The following is a 12,405-nucleotide window of genomic DNA, read 5'->3' on the forward strand; positions in this document are numbered from 1 at the left end:
TGCCAAGCGAGGACGAAAGACAGACACGTCTGTACATCGTCCGAGCCAAAAGAGAAATGAGACATTTCACCGGTGTGTGAGGGGGGAGGGGTAGCAGGCTACCCCTCCCCTACCCCTGCTAACCAGCGCGGGGGTAGTAAACCCTCGTTAAAAATCTAATAACTCGTCAATTTCAGCTACGCCGAAAGTAATACCCTATGTAAATAGTGTGGTTTGTATTTCGGTTACGGAATAATATAATATCCCCTTTCACCTAATGTTCTTATACTTTTACTTATGATCAGCAAGCTAAAGGCAGAAAAAGCAAACGGGTAAGTCAGGTTCTAGCTGGGTCCCCTTGCCCAGTATAAATCAAGGGGTGGTGCCCAGTGCTCAGTTCTTCTGACCTGTTACCTAGATTTTTGGGTATTCCACTGGTGTATATTTTTTGTGTAGTGAACGTCGGGTTGTGGTCGGCATTCGGACACTAGGCAGTTCGGGTTCTACCTCTGGCCACAGTCCGCAAACCACTACAGCGCTGGCGCGCAAGGGAGCACTGGCAGGCACGACAGCAGAGTGGGAGAAGAATGGCGTGCAATTGAGTGCTGGCAAGCTGAAGAGCGCTGGCGCGCAAGCGAGTACTGGCACCCTGGCTAGCGCTGGAATATGCTGAAGCGGTGGAGAGCGCTGGTGTGTAGGAGAGGGCTAGCGCACTGAAGAGCCCTGGTAAGCTCTGGCGCGCAGAAGAGGGGTAGCGCGGTGAAAAGCTTTGCCGAGCGGGAGAGCGCTGGGGCGCAGTAGAGTCCTGTCATCTTGGCGAGCGCTGGCAAGCTGGCATATGCTAATGCACTGGAGAGCATGGACGCGCTGGCACGCAGAACAATGGCACGAAGGAGGTCGCTGGCGAGCTGGAAAGTGCTGGCGCAATAAAGAGCGCTAGCGCGCAGAAGGACGCCGGCAAGCTCTTGTGTACTGGAGAGCGCTGGCGTGCAGGAGAGTGCTGGCATGCAGGTAGATGGCACTGGCATGTAGGAGAGTTCTGCCGCGCAGAACACAGGTGAGCTGGAGAGGTCTGGCATGCTGGCGAGTGCTGTGTTGCTGGCGAGCTGGCTAACACTGACGTGCTGGAGGGAGTGGATGCGCTGGAGACCACTGACACGCTGAAGAGCGCTATTGCGTTAGAAAGCACTGCTGATCTGGTGGGTCCTGAGGCGCAGGAGAGTGCTGGCGAGACAGAGAGAGCTGGCGCGCTGGAGAATGCAGGTGTGTAGAAGAGCGCTAGCGTTGCAAGAGGGTACTGGCGAGCTGGATTGCACTGGCGCGCTGGCGAGATCGAGAACACTGGCACACAGGAGAGTGCTGGCAAGTGACAGCGCTGATTCGCAGGAGAACGCAGGCGAGGTGGAAAGCGCTGATGTGCTTGTGTGTGCGTACGTGCTGGCAAACGCTGATACACTGGAAATCATGGACACGCTGGGGAGCGCTGACACGCTGTGGAGAGCTGACACGCTGTGGAGCGCTGACACGCTGTGGAGCGTTGACAGGCTGGAGAGTGCCGACGTGCTGGTGAGTGGTACCGCGCTGACGAGGTGACAAACCCTGATACGCTGCGGAGTGTAGAAGCGCTGGGGAGTGCTGAGGCGCTGACGAGCTGAACAGCGCTAGCGCGCAGGAGCTTGCTGGCTACCTGGAGATGCTGGCGCACAAGAGAGCACTGAGGAGAGCTGGAAAGCATTGGCGCGCAATCGAACGCAGCACTGCCGAGTGGGAGAGGGATGGCGCGCAATAGAGTGCTGTCACTCTGGCAAGCGCTGGCATATGCTGATGCGGTGGAGAGCGCTGGCGCGCAGGAGAGAACTACCGCACTGAAGAGCGCTGGCGCGCAGTAGAGCTAGCGCGGTGAAGAGCTCTGCTGAGCAGGAGAGCGCGGGGGTGCAGTAGAGTGGTGTTGCGCTGGCAAGCTGGCATATGCTGATGCGCTGGAGAGCATGAACAACTGGAGAACACTGGCGCGAAGGAGGTCGCTGGCGAATTGGAGAGCGCTGATCCAATAAAGAGCGTTAGCGCGATGGAGGGCGCTGGCAAGCTCTTGCGTACTGGAGAGCGCTGGCGCGCAGGAGAACACTGGCGAGCTGTTGAGCGCTGGCTCGCAGGAGACCACTGGCAAGCTGGAGAGCGCTGACGTCCTGGCGAGCTGACAAATACTGATGCGCTGAAAAGCATGGACACACTGGAAAGCACCGACGCGCTGGAGAGTGCTGACGCAACTTGTGCTGGTGCAAGAGACAGTGTTGGGGAGCTAGAGAGCACTGGCAAGCTGGAGAGCACTAGTGACCTAGAGAACGCTGACGTGCCGGCGACTGGCAAACGCTAAGGCTCTGGAGAGCGTGGACGTGCTGGGGAGCGATGACGCACTGGAGAGTGCTGACGTGCTGGAGAACACTGGCATACTGGAAAGCTGGGGAGTGCTGGCACGCAGGAGAGTATTAGCACACTGGAGAGCGCTGGCCCGCAGGAGAGCTCTGGCCACCTGGCGAGTGCTGGCAGGCTGGAAAGCGCTGATGTGCTGATAAGTGCGGTCATGCGGGCAAACGCTGGTGTGCTGGAAATCATGGACGTGCTGGGGAGCACTGAAGTGCTGGAGGGCGCTGATGCACTGGAGAGCGCTGACGGGCTGGAGAGCGCTGACATGCTGACGTGCTACCGCGCTGGCGAGGTGACAAACCCCGATGTGCTGCAGTGTGTGGATGCGCTGAGGCCCTGGAGAGCTCTGAGGCGCAGGAGAGTGCTGGTTACCTGGACGCTGGCGCACAAGAGAGCGCTGGCGAACTGGTGGGCAGAAGAGTAATGCTAAGTGGGAGAGCGATAGCATGCAATAGAGTGCTGGTAAGCTGCTGAGTGTGCAGGCATGCAAGAGAGTGCTGGCGCCCTTTCGAGCACTGGCATATGCTGATGCGCTGGAGAGCACTGGCATAAAAAAAAAAAAAAAAAAGAGCGCTGGCAAGCAAGAGAGGGCTAGCGCGCAGAAGAGTGCTGGCACGCAGGAGAATGCTGGCGCGAAGCAGAGCACTGCCGAGCTGGAGAGTGCTGGCGCACAGAAGTGCTAGCCAGCTGGATAGCGCTGGCAAGCTGGAGAGTGCTGATGTCCTGGCGAGCTGGCAAATGCTGATCCACTGGAAAGCATAGACAGGCTGGAGAGCACTGAGGCACTGGAGAGCGCTGACGTGCAGGAAAGTACTGGCGCGCTGGTGACCACTGGCATGTTGGAGAGCGCTGGCGAGGTTGAGAGACCTGGTGGGCAGGAGAGTGCTGACGAGCTGGAGAGCACTGGCACGCAAAAGAGTGCCAGCCCGCTGGCATGCGCTGGCCCGCAGGAGAACGCTGGAGCGCAGGAAAGCGCTGCCGAGCTGGGGAGGGCTGGCGCGCAGGAGTGCGCTTGTGAGCTGGGGGAGCTCTGGCAAGCTGGAAAGCGCTGGTGAGCTGGAGAGCTCTGAAGCGCAGGAGAGCACTGATGTGCTGGGGAGTTGGCAAACGCTGATGCTCTGGAAGGTGGACGCGCTGTAGAGCGCTGGCTCGCTGGAAAGCGCTAGCATGCAGGAGAGCGCTGGCGAGCTGGTGAGTGCTGGAGCAAAGAAGAGCGATGGCGTGCAAAAGACTACTGGCGTACAGGAAAGCACTGCCGAGCCAGAGAGAACTGGTGAGCAGGAGAGTGCTTGCGAGCTGGGGGAGCGCTGATGAGCTGGAAAGCACTGAAGAGCTGAGCGTACCGACATGCTGGCGAGCTGGCAAACGCTGATGCTCTGGAGAGTGGACACGCTGTGGAGCGCTGACACGCTGTGGGGCGCTGACGCGCTGGCTCGCTGGAAAGCGCCAGCGTGCAAGAGAGCGCTGGTGAGCTGGAGAGAAGGAGAGCGCTGGCGCGCAGGAGAGCACTGACACGGAGAAGAGCACTACTGTGTATGAGACCACTGGCGAGCTGTAGAGCGATGGTCACGCATGAAAGCACAGGCGCGCATGAGAGCGCTGGCGGGCAGGAGAGCACTGACGGGACAGAGCGCGCTGTTGGGACAGATAGCACTGGCGCGCAGGAGGGTCCTGGAGAGCGCTTGCATGCATGGGAGTGCTGGCGAGCTGGAAAGCGCTGGCAAGCTGTAGAGCGCTGGCGAGCTGAAGAGCGCTGGCGGCCAGGAGAGCGCTGCCGGGCTGGGGAGCGCTGAGAAGCAGGAGAGTGATGGAGAGCGTTGCCGTACAGGAGAGAGCTTGTGTGCAAGAGAGTGCTGGCGAGCTGAAGAGTGCTGCCGAGGAGGAGAGTGATGGTGAACTGGAGAGGGCTGGCGCAAAGACGAGGGCTGGCGAGCTGAAGAGTGCTGACATGCTGGAGAGCATTGACATGTTAGTCAGCACTGGTGCGCTGTCAAGTGATGATGAGCGCTGGCACTCAGCTGGAGCACAATCTAGCAGATGTTTAGGTGCGTGCGCACACGGAGAGTGCTGTGCAGGAACCTGGGGCGCTGGCGAACGACGCATTGGCTATTGCAGAAGCGTTGGTGACGAGCGGGCACTAGGTAGGCGCGTAACTGGATGACGTGCAGGCGAGTGACGTGAGGTCACATAGCGAGCAGGAAGGCGCAGATCTGGAGGAGTAAGGAATGAAGACGGTAAGTTAGGACGACGACAAGAAGCAGAAGATCGGAGCATAGGAACTGGAATAGGGATTTGTCCTTTGGTAAGGTGAACATCCACCTTAGGGAATCGCGCTCAATCCACAGCTGAGTCCGAGGCCAAAGTACGAGGACTAGCAGCAGCAGCGTCAGAAGAAGGTTCAGGAACAGGTGAAGGTCGAGGGCCACAAGACGACGGACGAGAAGGCTCCTCTACGGAGGACAGCTCCGTAGATGAAGCTGAAGAGCCAAAGAGGTCATCTTTTCACCGACGGTGAAGGCTCACATCTAAGGCGAAGAGGAGAGCGAGCCCTACGGGAATGATGACGCCCTCTGGGGGCCAGTGGATCAGCAAGCTGACCATCAGCAGCAGCAGTCCTCCAAAGAGGAGTCTCTATGAGTGAACTCCCGTGAGAGGACGAAGCACTCACAGGAGAGACGGACGAAGGACTTTGCTTCCCCCTCGAAGGATGTTTGGCAGGGGGGGAAGCGCAGTCTATGGCAACAGCGGAAGAATCCGAAGGGGTAGAAGCATCAGTAGGATGGGCAGTGGATGACCTCCCTGACACAACAACGTCGACGCAAGCAAGAGGATCTACCTCTTACGTTGTCAAGGGCTGTACACTATCACCATAGCGAAGAAGTTGCAGCAAGTTATCCTTGGAGGGTGGATCCTGTAACTCCAAGGATGACCACACTTGTAAAAGGGGAGTAAGCGTCATGGAACCCGCCCCTGTATAGGCGGGGCCGCTTTGATAGGGGAAGAGTCGCCGCCTCTCAAGGACCAAGGTTAACCAGGTGTTAAAGAACCTGCGCTACCACTCGATGGTCTCTCGAACGAGCAGGAGCTTCGGAGGAAGGTCGGAAAGCGGGAGAAGAAGCCTTGGAAGGAGAAGAATCCAGCCTTCAAGTCCAGGGCAAGTACACAAGGTCGGCAGAAGTCACCACACACAAACTGAAAAGAAAAAGCCAAAACACAAAAAGCTTTAATGGCAGTTCAAATATTGGTGAGGATAAAGAGCGGCAACGACCGTTCATCATCTGAGCAAAAAGCAAAGTGAGCTAAATCACAGGTGTGTGGGTGGGAGCTGTAGCAAGCTAACCCCCCTTACCTCACTAACTAGTGGAATGGGTAGTTAACCCTCACTAAAATTTAAAGGCTCATCCTTTCAGCTTCGCCAGAAGTAATACCCCCTAATAAATAGCGTAGGTTTGTATTCCAGTTACGGAACAAATGTTATTCTAATTATTCATTACTTCTCTTGTAGTCTATCTAGAGTATCTCCTTTCCTCACTGGGCTATTCTCATAATTTATATATAAAAGTGCTATTCTAAGGTTGCTACTGTTCTTGATATATCTTCATTGTTCATTTTTTCCCTTGTAGATTATTTCCTAATTTCCTTTCCTCACTGAGCTACTTTTCCCTGTTGGAGCCCCTGAGCTTATAGCATCCTGCTTTTCCAACAAGGGCTATAGCTTAGCTTGTAATAATAATAATAATAATAATAATAATAATAATAATAAAAATAATAATAATAATGGGGTCCTATGTAGACTTGCGGACAGGTCGTTAATTCATCCTATTTCTGACCTATTACAACATTTGCTACGAAAGACGGGCATTGGCCAGGATGTATTCTGTACTGAACGGCTATACTATACAGTACTGTATAGGAAAGAGCAAAGTAGGTATATATCAGCTGTATGTTAGGTTAGGTGAACATAGCCTACAAGAGGCAAAGACAGGAGCCTTTGTAGTATGTTGGATCAAACCAGGAGTAATATTTCGGGGTGTATGTATGATAGCGGCCAACTAAGAATATGGCACTGTTAGGGGGTGGTCTCAAAGGAGGGCTAACACAAGGTAAGTAGGTAAGGACACGGCTTGTAGGCTAGGTTAGGGGGGGGAAGCTTGTTAGTTGGTGTTCAAACTGACCGCTAATATGAAAAGGCTCCAATATTTTAAAAAGATATTTTACAAAGGAAACAAAAATAAGAACATCACCTAACCTAACAAAGGCGCTGTATCCTTCCCTACCAGGGGGAGGGGGGGTAGACCCCATTACACTGCCGTAACTTTACCCTACCCTAAGACAAAGTCTCACCTCTGTGCTTGCTTCCCAACTGGATTCACTCCTGGCAAGGTAATACTGAATTGTATTTAGCAAATTCAGGTACATTCTGGACATCCTTGTCTGACTACATTGGGACCCACCGCTACATTTCCTCGTTGTTCTCTCCACAACACTGAAATTCTTCGTTGCTCTCTCCACAACACTGTGATTGTGGGCACACTACTAGAAGAAGAGTAGAATGTGCTGCATTTTTAATATGCTGCTATGCTGTGGAAAGGGATGTCAGTTAATATATAACAAAACAACAATTAAGATAATGGGAGACGAGGTAAAAGAAAACTATTCATCTTCGATAACAGAGTGGATTTTCCAAAATATTCGATACTATTGCGATTATATTCCTAACGCAATGCATTTCAATTAATTATAGATCATCATACCACTTTCTTACCTGTATATATTTCTTTGAGGAACCTCTTCAGTTCGGTTCGAAAATTAAAGTACTTTTTAAATCAATTCTCATTAGTTCACTGGTATAAGTTGGAGCCGACTCTCTCTTGATCCAGCGACGGGTTCCAGACTTCAACTCTTGACCATCGAAACAATAGAACGATCATAATATGATCGTTCTTAATTCAAAGAAAGTGGTAAAAAGGTAATAATACAGGATTCCTGATAGGAACCACATTTAACATTGGTATTGCTCAAAATAGCAATCCAGGGAGGGATATTAATTTAGAATTTACATTAAATTCTTACTGTGGTGTTTGTATTTATGCATGACCCTGGCTTCAGTAAATAAAATCTATAACAACTGGACTATAACCAAAAGAAATAATACACCGATCGAGAAGAGAAAAGTGGCGATATACAAATAAAAAGCCAGACTATTATTTCCAACAATAATGCCCAAAACTAAACATAATAATATGAACAAAATGGATAGGAACATCAAAAACTGCATAGACAAACACCAGCAATATACAATGAAGAGCAAAACAAGCAGCCGCTAGTTAAAACCATAACACACACACACACACACACACACACACACACACACACACACACAAAAGGAAACTAAAGGACTTCTAAGAGAAAGTTTATTTCCACTATAAGGCAAGTTAATTCATCAAGGACAGGCACGATATAGTCAAAACGGAAACTTACTAAATAGTTTCAATAATACACAATGCGAACAGGTGATTTTTACTGGTGGTGTTCTTCTTCAATTATTAATCAGTAAAGTAAACACAGATCCCTTGAACTAAGAACCACCCAAATTTAAATCTATTAATATAAGTTCTTCATTATTCTTACTCGAGTCTCAAGTAACAATTGAACTTTTACAAAGTTAATTCTAACAGAGTCGCGCAAGGCAAGGGGGAAGGGGTACAAATATTGATTACATGAGCGGTATTACTTTATTTACTTACTCTAAAGGCACAGCAGAATGGTTTTAAAGAACTGGTTTGTGCTATAAAAGGACATCTAAATTCTGTCCTATTTTCTGAGAACCTTCTCATGTTGGTATTAAGTTAAATGAGATTTATGTTATACTTGCTAAGGACGCCACCAATAAAGAGTAGCCTACTGTGAGTCTAAACAGAGTTAAGAAAGGAATGAGGCTTAAGAGAGGTGTATGGGAGAAGGAGGAGATTTAAAGAATCATAAACAATGCAAGTGAAAGTATGATGCATTATTTGATTGTATCAGAAAATACAAATGTCACATGTAATAAGGCTTTATCTAAACCAGATGCATTAGTAGTGAGAATACGGTTGGAATACGGATATTGTTGGCAGAATGTTGGTGGTGAAAGTGCTTCCTGTAGGTTCTGTGCCGAATCACGTAAACATACAATACAACATTATACACTGGAATGTAGTCATTTATTAGAATTAAGAAGTGATAGTTTTAATAATCACATATGTTATTTTCTAAGTAATGATGTGGAACCAAAATTGTAAAAAAAAAAAAAAAAAAAAAAAAAGTTTCTTAACTTTTACTGGAATAAATAATGTAGGCATTGCTTGGTTTCTTTGTATGATACTATTTGTATATTATGTATGTATATTTTAACTATATTCGTTACCGGGTTTATTAGCCTGTTAATGCGTCCCATTTTATGTAATTTTTCCTGCAAATAAATAATTTCAGTTTGAAATTTGTACTCTCTACAGGACTCCACAGTCATTTTATAATGTTCATTCGGGAGCATTTAACATCTTATAATATGTACTGTTCCTTTACGATGGCAGCTACTGGATATATATATATATATATATATATATATATATATATATATATATATATATATATATATATATATATATATATATATATATATATATATATATATATACATATATATATCACTCACTCATTAAATCCCGTCCGGAATTCTCCGGGTTGGGTCCTGCATCTGATATCGCCATTCTCTCCGGAGACTCCTATCCAATGCCATCTGTGCCAGCTGCTGAAATGTCTCGCCTCTATTTGCTTTCTTGAAGGTTTTCACCCATGTATCTCTTGGTCGTCCTCTCGGTCTATTTCCGGCCACTTGACCATGAAGCACTATCTTTGGCCATCTGTCCTGTTCCATCCTCTGTACATGCCCAAACCATCTCCTCTGAATATCTTCCACTCTAATCAGAATTGTGTCCTCAACACCAGCCATTTCTCTCACTCTCTCGTTCGTAATTCTGTCCTCCCATCTTACACCACAGATTCTTCTCAGACATTTCATTTCAAAGGCTAATAACTTTTTCTCTTCTCTCTTCTTCAGTATCCAGCATTCAGCACCGTATATCACTGTGGGGATTACTATTGCTCTTAATAGCCTAATTTTCAACTTAATGGATATATTTCTATCTTTCCAGATTCTTCTTAGCCTTCCAAATGCTTTCTGGCCACTTGAGATTCGGTCTTGAATTGCTCTTTCCATCTTTCCATCTGCTGTGAAAAACACTCCCAAATATTTAAACTCATTGACTTGTTCCACTTCTCCCTCTGATAGCTGTATTTCTAAGGTCTCTCTCTGGCATCCAATTTTCATACTTTTGGTTTTCTCTCTATTTATCACCATTCTCAACACTCTCTGAAGTTCCTCCTTAGTTTCTGCTAAAAGCACTATGTCATCTGCATACCTCATATATATATATATATATATATATATATATATATATATATATATATATATATATATATATATATATATATATATATATATATATATATATATATACTGTATATATATATATATATATATATATATATATATATATATATATATATATATATATATATATGTATGTATATATGTGCGTGTGTACACACACACCTATATGGACTACCATTCAACCATTAAAATTTGTTTCAGTTAAGCTTTCGAATACCTAAAAGACTACTTAGTTGGTAGAAATTACTGTGTACAAATTGGAAACTCTTATTCATCCTATGAACCCTTAAACAGAGGGGTACTCTAGGGGAGTGTACTTGGCCCAATCTTATTCTGCATCTATACTATTGGTCTATCGAAAATACTACAAAGGCAGGGCGTGAAGTTTAAACTATTTGCAGATGACACACAATTTTACTTCTCCATAAATTATTTACATGACACTACTGAAACTCTAAACCGAATCCTTGATAGTGTTAGAGAATGGATGACATTTAAACAACTAAAATTAAATGAGAACAAAACTGAATTCATGATGGTGGACAAGAGAAACAGCGTGAGAAACTTAGGTGATATTCAAATGATATCTAGGAAAGTTCGAGATCTTGGTGTATCTCTTGACAGTAACCTGTCTCTAAATGGCCAAATAATTAATGTAATAAAAAGTGCTGGTTATCATCTAAGAAATATTGCGTTTATAAAAAAGTACCTGGACGAAAATTCTGTTAAAAAACTTGTGATAAACTGTATTATTACCAGGATTAACTACTGCAACTCTATCTACTACAATTTACCAAAAGTCCAACTTAAGAAATTACAAAACATAATAAACAGAGGAGCAAGACTGATAAAAGGTGTCCCGCCTAGAGAAAGGATCAGCCCTATACTAATTGATTCACACTGAATTTAAAATATGTATAATAACCCATAAAGTTATCAGAACCGGTCGTCCAAAATACTTAAGAGAATTGCTACACATTGTGCAGCCAACAAATCCTTTCGACACGAGAATAGTTACAAAAGGGCTTCAAACTGTTGGAACTTAAATATATTTCTACTTTAGGCTCCCGAGCCTTTAGATATGCGGTCCATAGACTATATAATAAGCTCCCAAGAAACATTCGAATGATTGAAGACATTCAGGCTTTCAAGAGGAAACTGAAGACTTTCTTATTTCATGAGTCTTTTGACAGTGACGATTTAACAGTAAATGAACAATATGTGACTTGAAAAGATAAATACTGCGAACGAACAAGGTAAAACGACAGTGGAGGTCCTGTAGAGAGTGGGGTTCCCCTGCTGTATGGGACCGGAAAAGCAGCCAACAAAGTATGTAAGTAAGTATTTCTTATCATTAAAAGTATTACCTATATTAATTACTAGGTTATTAGATTATTTTTATGATGTTTCGTAACTTTTTTAAATATGGGTGTATATTTAACAATAAGCCCATCTCTCTCTCTCTCTCTCTCTCTCTCTCTCTCTCTCTCTCTCTCTCTCTCTCTCTCTCTCTCTCTCTCTCTCTCTCTCTTTTGATATATTGCATGTAATTGCCAATATGTAATTTTGTTTGACCTTTTTAGGCGTAACAATTTTATTAAATCTCTCTCTCTCTCTCTCTCTCTCTCTCTCTCTCTCTCTCTCTCTCTCTCTCTCTTCATCGAAGTCTGCCAAGAAACGATTTCTTTGAAATAAATGTCGAATCAAAACATTAGAATTTCACTGTCAGACGCACGACCAAAGTATTAACTTTTAAAATCTTTATTAACAATATATTAGATTCTAAAGATACGATGAAATGAATACAGCTATGTATAGTTTACATTTTAAACCTAAATAGATACAGTTTAAATGTAGTTTTACGTAGATATTCGTTTGCCAAATGTGAATCTGTACGACATTTTTTCCCATACCTAAGCAATGTCATTCATCGAAATGTCCACTATGGTTTAGTTACCTTATGATGATGTCTTATATTAAAGCAATTTTGCTTTTATTCCCAACTACAGTAAGTTTATATCAACAATGAATCTGTGCTTTTTTTGTTTATATTTAAATGTATTTTTTTTTAATATAGGGGTGAATGTAGTTAGAAAGAGCGTAATATATCTTATTATCAAATAAACTCATTATGGGAAAATTTTCTGACTGAAATAAGATAATATAAAGCTAGTTTTACAATAAACTAATTATAATTCAGTATTAAAATGCAGCAAATTGCAGCACCTTCGAAGCTTCTTCTAGTAGTGTGCCCGCAATCACAGTGTTGTGGAAAGAACAACGAGGAATTTCAGCGTTGTGGAGAGAGCAACGAGGAAATAAAGCGTTGCCAATGTAGTCACATGAGGTAGTCCAGAATGTACCTGAATTCGCTGAATATAATTCAGTATTACCTTGCCAGGAGTGAATCCAGTTGGGAAGCAAGCACAGAGTTGAGACTTTGTCTTAGGGTAGGGTAAAGTTACGGCAGTGTAATGGGGTCTACCCCCCCTCCCCCTGGTAGGGAAGGA

At 45.6% G+C, this 12,405-nt stretch overlaps 1 protein-coding gene and 1 pseudogene across 7 annotated transcripts in view; one reads left to right on the forward strand and one right to left on the reverse strand.

Moving 5' to 3' along the window:
* Positions 1 to 12,405, reverse strand: part of LOC137618716 (zinc finger protein OZF-like) — a 912,062-nt gene that overhangs the window by 558,003 nt on the left and 341,654 nt on the right. Inside the window, exon 1 of one of the 7 annotated variants that reach the window (XR_011039822.1) lies at positions 6,730 to 6,912. The exons of 2 other annotated variants lie outside the window; for them this stretch is intronic. The gene's annotated coding sequence lies outside the window, so the exon portion shown is untranslated. Of the gene's footprint in view, positions 1 to 6,729; positions 6,936 to 12,405 lie in introns of those variants that run through there. 4 more of the 7 variants (XM_068348878.1, XM_068348876.1, XM_068348875.1 and 1 more) reach the window with 4 other exon arrangements.
* The window catches only part of LOC137618715 (zinc finger protein 83 pseudogene), a 637,840-nt pseudogene that overhangs the window by 527,222 nt on the left and 98,213 nt on the right, over positions 1 to 12,405 (forward strand).

This window comes from Palaemon carinicauda, chromosome 25 (assembly GCF_036898095.1).
Source record: "Palaemon carinicauda isolate YSFRI2023 chromosome 25, ASM3689809v2, whole genome shotgun sequence".
NCBI classification, from domain to species: Eukaryota; Metazoa; Arthropoda; class Malacostraca; order Decapoda; family Palaemonidae; genus Palaemon; species Palaemon carinicauda.